Source organism: Mustela erminea, chromosome 7 (assembly GCF_009829155.1).
Source record: "Mustela erminea isolate mMusErm1 chromosome 7, mMusErm1.Pri, whole genome shotgun sequence".
NCBI classification, from domain to species: domain Eukaryota; kingdom Metazoa; phylum Chordata; class Mammalia; order Carnivora; family Mustelidae; genus Mustela; species Mustela erminea.
Genome location: NC_045620.1, coordinates 93,644,831 through 93,653,202, shown reverse-complemented (window position 1 = coordinate 93,653,202; position 8,372 = coordinate 93,644,831). Strand labels below are relative to the sequence as shown.

The following is an 8,372-nucleotide window of genomic DNA, read 5'->3' as shown; positions in this document are numbered from 1 at the left end:
CCTGGGATGATGAAACATTTATGTATCCTAATTGTGGTGTTAGCTACACTAATCTTTTTATATAGCAAAAACATAGAAATTTATGCCGAAAACAATAGTAAAAAATAAGTTTATTTAAATTCCTTTTACTTTTTAGGGACGGCTGGGTGGCTCAGTTGATTAAGCATTTCCCTATGGCTCAGGTCATGATGCCAGAGCCCTGGGATCAAGTCCTGCATGGGGCTCTTTGCTTAGCAGAGAGCCTGCTACTCCCTCTGTCTACGGCTCCCCCTGCTTGTGCTCTCTCTCTCTCTCTTTCTCTCTGACAAATAAATAAATAAAATCGTTTTAAAAAAATAAAATAAATTCCTCTTTTTAAAAAACAGTTCTCAGGGCATTATTGACTCATGCCTTTAATGTCAGCGTTTTGTGATTTCCCACATATTTTCTGCCCCCTTTAAAATATTTTCAATTTTTCAATCTACTAATACCATACTAAACAATAACTATGTGAAAAGCACTTTTCTAGATTCTTAGTGGTATTAAACAAAAATAAAAATGATGGTCTGTGTAGCTGCTTTTTTTCCTCTTGATTTTTTGGAACATTATCTTTATTACTTTATCCTCTGACAACAATTCAAAATGCTTAGCTGGTTTTTGGTCTGTTTTGTTTTACCTTTTTTTTTTTTCTTCCCCAAGGCATTTACCCAGTTACTAACATACTGATAATATAGGAACTTGTATGTGTCTTCTTTCCATGAATTCCATATTCCTATGTACTTTTGTGACTGTCTATAACTTCATCCAATTAAACTCAAGAGCTATTAGTAACCACTGTTTTCTGGAAACTAATTGGGCTTAAAATGCTTCCACACTGTTGGAAAATAAACCTTACTTCCATGAAATAAGGAGTCACAACTATATAATAAAAATTTGAGTTTTTATTATTATAAATGTGAGTGTGTTTTACCCGTCTGTTAACACAGGAATATAAAGTTTAGGAGGTCACTGAAGAGGAAAATATTTGTTCCTTAATTTCTGTGAGCTCCTCTTTACATTTAAAACCATGCTAGCTACTATTTCCAGATATAAAGAATTAATGTTAATATATTTAGGTGGATCAGCTGTGTTGTGGATTTTTATAGAATAAGTCTTATCTTCTCATAGAATCTCTATTCTATACAGGTAGAAACTCCTCTTTACGTTTAAAACCATGCTAGCTACTATTTCCTACAGGTAGAATCTCCTCTTTACATTTAAAACCATGCTAGCTACTATTTCCAGATATAAAGAATTAATGTTAATATATTTAGGTAGATCAACTGTGTTGTGGATTTTTATAGAATAAGTCTTATCTTCAAAATGTACTTTTGAAATATTTTCTGATGAAATAAAATGGCATTTGGATTTGCTTCAAAATTACTTGTGAAGAGGGGATAAGTTGGTCAAGGTAAAATGAAACAAGAGTGAGTATTAGTTGATAACCATTTAACCTGGGAAATGAATACAGAAGACTTCATTATATTTGCTCCACCTTTGTATACAATTGGTATGATCTGTAATAAAAATGTTTTAAAAAAGAAAAAAAAGTTAAAATTGTTCTACTGCGAGAAACTTTTCATACCTTATCAGAGTTATAGGCTGCTTAACCAAAAAATACCCAATTTTAATGCAGTTCAACAAATATTCAATATGTAAACTTTGGCAGCCACCAAAAGTTGCTTGCAATGTAAACACGGAGACACAAATAGCTTTGAGCTCAGAATTGTGTTTAACCGAGAAACAACAATTTATACGCACAGTGTTTGGAACAAGGCATGTGTTTATTACCACATATTTAAGTCAAGCCTGTGGTAAGGCCAGTCCACTCCTAGGTCCTTCTCATACCAAGGCTAATCCAGAAAGAGAGAAGAGATGTCCTCACCCACAGAATGTCGGAGCGTCAGAGGGGTCTAACCTGCTTTGGAGATGGGTCTCTGGGCAGCCTATTTCCTGGGAGGTCACTGTTCCCTCATAGTGTAGTGTAACCTCCACACAGAACGTCCCCTCAGTATCCATATAAGCCAAGGCATGTGGCTACAAAGACCCCGAAATATTTGGGCATAGATGATACTTAATAAGATAGAAACACAAGGAGTTTTGAGCAATAGGTGCTTTGTTTGAGTCCAAAGGGTAAATAAAATGTTTAGGTACTTAGATCCCATTGAGTTAACCATGGAAGCCCCTTCAGTGAATTTTCCAGCTTGACATTTGGCCAGTGGCTTCTACAAGAAACACTGTGAACCTTTTTTAAGCCTTCACATATGCAATAGTTCCTCCCTCAATACTCTTTCACTTAGCTGCAGCCCTCAGCATTAGCTAATGGATGTTTTGCCTGTCATTTTAAACACAAAGTCATTCATATTAAAGTAAATCAAACAAGCACAAAGCCACTTCCTCTGTTTCCATATTTAGCTTTGTGTTTCTGGATGTTACTGCCTCTGCATAAGGTTTGTTGGCACAATTCCTTCTAAACTGGAAGTTGGTGGCTTCCTAATTCATTCAACCAGTACTGACTGGGCAGCTCCTTTATGTCAAGGTCTGTTCTACGTCCCTGTGTACCCAACAAGAGAGTTTCTTTCCCCCATGGAGTTTACATCAAGAGAAATAGATGATATATAAGTAAATAATTAAGATAATTGCAGACTTGCATAAGTGCCTTGCAGGGGAAAAGCAGAATGACATGATAGAGGAAAATTTTGTGTGTATGTTGTGGGAGGTGCCCACCTCAACAAAGAAATGCCCTCTCTAAAAGATGATGTTTTTAACTGGGACCTGAAGTGTGAGAAGATGTCAGCCATGAGAAACATCAGAGGAGGCACACATAAAGTAGAGGAAACACCATGTCCCAAAGTCCTAAGACAGTAAAGATCTGGGTTATTTAAGAATCAGAAAGGAGCTCTGTGTGGATGAAACTTCACAAGACTAGGGAACAGACAAAATAAGGCAGATCATGTAAGCCTTCTAAGCTTAGCTTAGTGAGTCCATATTTTATCTTTAGTACAGTGGAAAGCTGTTGAAGAGTTTTACACAGGGTTGTGAGATAATAATTAATATTAATGTAAGAGCACTTTGCAATACTGTGGAGACTATATTACAGAAGAGCCATAGGGGAAGCTGTATTACAGAAGAGCCAAGTATGAAGCTGTTGAATCTCTATGGGAGAAATATAAGGGGAACTTACTTCAGAGAAGATAGAGAAACACAGACAGAATGAAGATATATTTTAGAGCTATGGTTGCTGACTTATTAGATATGAAGAACAAAGAATTGGGAGAAATCAAAGATAACTTTTTGCTTTCTGCTTATGTTGGATGGCAATGTTGTTACTGAAATGATAAGGGTACCACACGATTGGAGAAGCGACATCAAAGATTATGACATCTATAGAAATTTTTAACCAATTATGTTAATGAGACAGGTGTATGCATAACTGATTTGTACTCAGGTAAATCCAAATGTAGTGATATCAAATAGTGAATCTTTAGCATGTAAATAATTTAAAAATTTCATTTCTATCATTTTAAATCTTAGAAATGAATAGTGTCACCTAAAGAAAGAGTAGAGCTAGAGAAGGAAACATAATCCTAAACATAATTGGTACAGGGTGAGCACTCAGAAAGCAGACTGAGAATATGGCACTGGGAAGGTGGGAAGAAACCCAGCAAAGTGACGGAGAAACCAGAAGAAAATGTGTTTTGGGTCCAGAAAGTCGAATGTCATTTCACTTGTACTGGATTAACGATAGCCCTACTTAGCCCCCTTTAATTCATAGTCCACACAGAATAAAATGGATTTTTATCTCTATCACTCTTACTCTTATTCCATTCAATGGATTTCCATTGATCTAAAAAATACATTCCAAGTCCCTGGGTGTCCTTCTCAACACCATGCTGATGGAATCCTCATTAAGGCCGAGCTAGCCTCACTGTCTTTCTTTGCACCAAAAGATGTTATCTTCCATGGATTTTCCTTGTACTTGAAATTCCACTCCTACAGCTTTTTATATTTGGTTATATTCCAATCATCTATCAATAAATATTGGCTGACAAACTGGAATGATTAACTTGAAAAAACCCAGCTGTGAAATACGGTCTTTTTTTGAAAGAGTAAACATGTCCAGTGAGTTTGCATCTCATTGCCTTCTGCTGTTGCGTAATTCTGAACCTGTAACTCTAGAGGAAGGAAAGACCAGTGTTCTAGAGAGTTGCTGAATCTGGCAATGCATGCAGGTGAGCACCCGACCTAGGTGCTCCTCTCCAACACACTAGCACATCTGTGCTTAGCTTATCAATCTCATTTTCCCTCCTGTATGAGGCTAAACTTGAATACTCTTATCGACGCTGAATCCCATCTAGGTCTCTGGCTCTTGCCCTCTTACCATTACCATCCCAAAAAGTACCAGTGTCACATCCAAATCTTCTCTCTACCCACACTCTTAGATCATGTCCTTCCTCTTTTTCCAGACTGCATCCTGTGCCCTGTTTCCTTTTCTGTGATTTTTAAGGTCCCTTCCAGCTCTGACATTCTGTCTGTAATTAGAGTGCTGCACGTGATCTGTCTATAAATACAGCAGGAGTTCAGAGGTTAGAGTAATTGAAGAAAGTTTCCTAGAGGAAATGTGGAGATTGAATAGGGTCTTGGGTAATGGAAGAATTTAAACTGTCAGAAAAGATCGTCCCAGGCTGGGGGAACTGCATGACTCAAAGCAGGGAGGTGAGAAAAAAGATGTGTGCAGAGTGACTGATGAGAGATGAACTTGACTGGTATAGTGTGTGTGGATCGGGGATTCTGAAAAATAAGTCTGAATCAAAAACAAATAATAATAAATAGGAAATAAACAAGCACCTGAGGGTGACTGAAATGAAATCTGGGCTTAGAAATGGCAACAATATTCTGCCCTAGGATTTAAAAGAGAGTTTAGAAGCCAAGGGAAAGTCTGAATTGAGAAATTTAGGGTGAATTCATAACTCTACTATAAACTCACTTTCTGGAGGTGAAGAATCACTTTAGTGGGTTTCAATACACCTAATTATGCGGCACAGATGAAATACTCTAAATGAATTGTTTTTTAGGGCCTGACCCATACCTAAAGAGAGGTCCTTAGCTGGGTAGGTATGCCACCAAAAATAGAAAGGTGACTGGATCATTCAATCTTCACTATAGTTATGTAAAAAGTAGGACAGAAGGAGGCTTATATCCCAGTTCAAGTCATTATTTAGACTTGTTAATAAAGGAAGGTGGAGGGCGGGAGGGAAGGGGTGGGGGAGGGAGGAGAGAGGGTAAGAGAGAGGGAGGAAAAGGAAAGGAGAGGAAAGGAATTTTAGTCATGCCCTAGCCTAAATGTTGGCCTTTTACATCACAAAAATTAGACACTCTCCTCACGGCAAAACAGATAACAGTTACAGCTGACAGAAAAACACAAACCCTTATTTTCCAAAACTTGAAATTTATGGCTAATTATTTAAAAATAAAACACTCTTTTTTAATGTAGATACTATCTGCACAAGGTTTAAGAATGCATATGCAGTCTTCAAAAGAAACTCCAGAAGGAAGGAAGTAACATCTAATGGGCACCGTAGGCTTGGTACAGTTCCAGGTGCCTAACAAACATTACACCTTTAATCAGTACAGCAAACCACAGGAATAATCATTTTTAATAATAATAATATAACAAGAAGAGTTATGATATTTTTTCTCATGAAAAAGGAAGCTGATATTCAAAGCTTAAATGATTTACCAATTTATCCCAACTTGAAAATGACAGAGTTGCAGTATGAATTTGGGGAATGCCGTACACCCTCGCCTTCATGACTGCCGTTCACACATGCACTTTCCACCCCAAAACAGGCCAAATAAAAGTATGCCCAGAAAGCCAGCTGCATCCACATCGCCTGGGAAACTTGTTAAAAACCAACATGTCAGAACCTACCTCAGACCACCTTCACTGGAACATGTTCTCCAGGTGATTCTGGTGTGCATGAAAAGTTTGAAGCAATGAAAATCAAACTACTTCCTATAAGTCACATAGTATAAATGTCTCATGAACTTTTTAAATGAATTCTTCCAAACTACCAACTTGGTGTATGAGCCTCTATTTTCTTAAAATCCAGTATCTCAAAATTAAAACTGAAGCCATTGGCTACCATACTTGACTTTCCAAAATAAGGCTTTTAAAGACAAGCCTTCTTAAAGAACTGAACTGAAAAACTGAAGAATGGCCAGTGAGTGGAGACATAAATAAAACAAAATTTTGAAGATGGAAATGTATTGGATGATCTGATAGGTTAATAGAGTATGCATAAATCAGAAACAGGAAAGGAGTGACAAGATTAAGACTGGTCAAGAAAGGATCTCAGGAACTCAAGTAATGTACATATTTTTAAAATCAAATATGTTGGGAGCCTTGGGTGGCTCAGTGGGTTAAGCCTCTGCCGTCGGCTCAAGTCATGATCTCAGGGTCCCAGGATTGAGCCCCACATCAGGCTCTGGCTCAGCAGGGAGCCTACTCCCTCCTCTCTTTCTCTGCTCGCCTCTCTGCCTACCTGTGATCTCTCTCTCTCTGTCAAATAAATAAATAAAACCTTAAATAATTAATTAAAAATATGTTGAGATATAATTTGTATAATGAATCTATGTAAGTGTACAGTTTGATGAGGTTTGTTTTTTTCCTCCCAAATCAATACAACCTTCACTGCATCTTTAAATTATCACAAATAAGTGTGAAAAATCACCCGCATCTTGCTGTTTCAGTAGCTGGACAACTTAGACCTTATTCATCAGCTTGCTGGACTTTTCCTTTTTCAGAAACACAGATTCCAAACATTTTCTGATATCCTTATTTTTTAACCATCATGGCTTGCTGAATTAAAGCAGCTGAGTTTGATACAAATTCCAATGTCATTTTCTTCAAGAATTAACTCATCTTTCTGGGCTTGAGATACTGAACAAGCAACACCTGGCCTCACCTGACCCCTATCGATGTACTTTTCACCCAGGAAATTTTGAATTTCAACAGCAGAACCATTCTCCTGAATAACAACACTGATGGGGAAACGAGCATACATAGACCTCATCTTGTAAAGAAAGCCCAGTGCAATGCCCTGATCATGTTCTGTATGTGACTGCAGATAGTGTGAGCAGTAGCCGGTTCTTTTCTATTCCATTGACCGTTTGTCAACTTGGAGCCTCTTCTTATTCTTTCCAAGGATACTGAGTTCTACAATGATGTGATTGTTGTCCCTTTATGGGGTTGCTCTGGGGCTCTTCGCAGTAACAATGTGTCCATTCCTTCTGAGTCTCATTGCTGAGAACTGTCTTCACTCTTAGAGAGAGCTGTCTTCACAAAGAGAGAGCTGATGAGTCTTGACCAATGCATACAATCATGTAACAGGATCACTATCTAGAACTTCTCTATCACTCTGCAAAGTTCCCTTGTGCCCCTTTTCAGAAAACACTGCTCACCTCTGGCCCCAAGCAACCATCAACTGGCTTAATTATTTCTCTTTTAAAATGTCATATAAATGGAATCATACAGTATATGAAATCTTGTGGGTCCATGTTGTTGCTTAGAACCAGTAGTCTGTTCCTTTTAATTGATGTAGTATTCCATTTTATAGATACACCACAATTTATTCATCAATTCTTTTTTTTAAAAGATTTTATTTATTTATTTGACAGAGATCACAAGTAGGCAGAGAGGCAGATGCAGAGAGAGAGGGGGAGGCAGGCTCCCTGCTAAAAGCCCAATATAGGGCTCGATCCCAAGACCCTGAGATCATGACCTGAGCTGAAGGCAGAGGCTTAACCCACTGAGCTACCCATCAATTCAGTTCTTGATGACTACATGCGTTGTTTCTAGTCTGGAGTTACTTTGAGTAAAGCATCTATGAACATTCCGGTGAAAGTCTTTGTTTGGACATATATTTTCATGGAATTGCTGTTACATAATACATGTAGTTTAACTTTATTTAAAATAAAACAAAACTGTCAAACTGCTTTCCAGAATGGTTGGGCAATTTAACAATCTTACCAGCAATGAATGATAATTCCGTTTGCTGCACATCCGCACCAACAGTTGGCATTGTCAGTATTTAATTATTCTAGTGGGCACAGACAGATATCTCAATGTATTTTAGTTTACGCTTTTTGCAGGATCAACGATGTTGAGTATTTTTATATGCTCATTGGCCATTCATATTTCTCCTTTTTTGAAGTGTCTGTTCAAAACTGTTTGCCATTTTTGAAAATTCTATCTTCTAATTATTGAATGAGTTTTAAAAATTAAATCTGTATGTAACATCTTTGTCAAATAAATGTGTTGCAAATACTTCTTACTAGTCTGTGGTTTAACT

The 8,372-nt window shown here is 37.5% G+C and overlaps 1 pseudogene; it reads right to left on the bottom strand.

Annotated features, from left to right (window-relative positions):
• Positions 1 to 6,790: 6,790 nt before the first annotated feature.
• LOC116596389 lies at positions 6,791 to 8,102 on the bottom strand (annotated as a pseudogene).
• Between the last annotated feature and the right edge of the window lie 270 nt (positions 8,103 to 8,372).